Source organism: Nicotiana attenuata, unplaced genomic scaffold, assembly GCF_001879085.1.
Source record: "Nicotiana attenuata strain UT unplaced genomic scaffold, NIATTr2, whole genome shotgun sequence".
Classification (NCBI taxonomy): Eukaryota; Viridiplantae; Streptophyta; class Magnoliopsida; order Solanales; family Solanaceae; genus Nicotiana; species Nicotiana attenuata.
The window spans coordinates 120601-121022 of record NW_017673753.1 but is presented as its reverse complement, the minus strand read 5'-3'; positions in this window follow the sequence as shown (position 1 = coordinate 121022).

Genomic DNA, 422 nt, shown 5'->3' with positions numbered 1-422 from the left:
CCGAGTTGATTTGTTGATGTTGAGCATGGTAGATTTTGATGTTATTCTGGGTATGGATTGGCTATCTCTGTGCCATGCTATTCTGGACTGTCATGCCAAGACAGTCACATTGGCCATACCGGGTGTTCCGAGAATTGAGTGGCGTGGCATGACTGACTATGTTCCTAGCAGGGTGATCTCTTTCCTAAAGGCCCAACGGATGGTTGGGAAAGGTTGTCTATCGTATTTGGCTTTTGTGAGAGATTTGGAGCTGAGACTCCTAGTCTTGATTCTGTGCCCGTTGTGAGGGACTTCCCTGATGTGTTTCCAGCAGACCTGTCGGGCATGCCGCCGGACAGGGACATTGATTTTGGTATTGATCTGGTGCCGGGCACTCAGCCCATTTCTATTCCTCCGTATCGCATGGCACCAGCAGAGTTGAA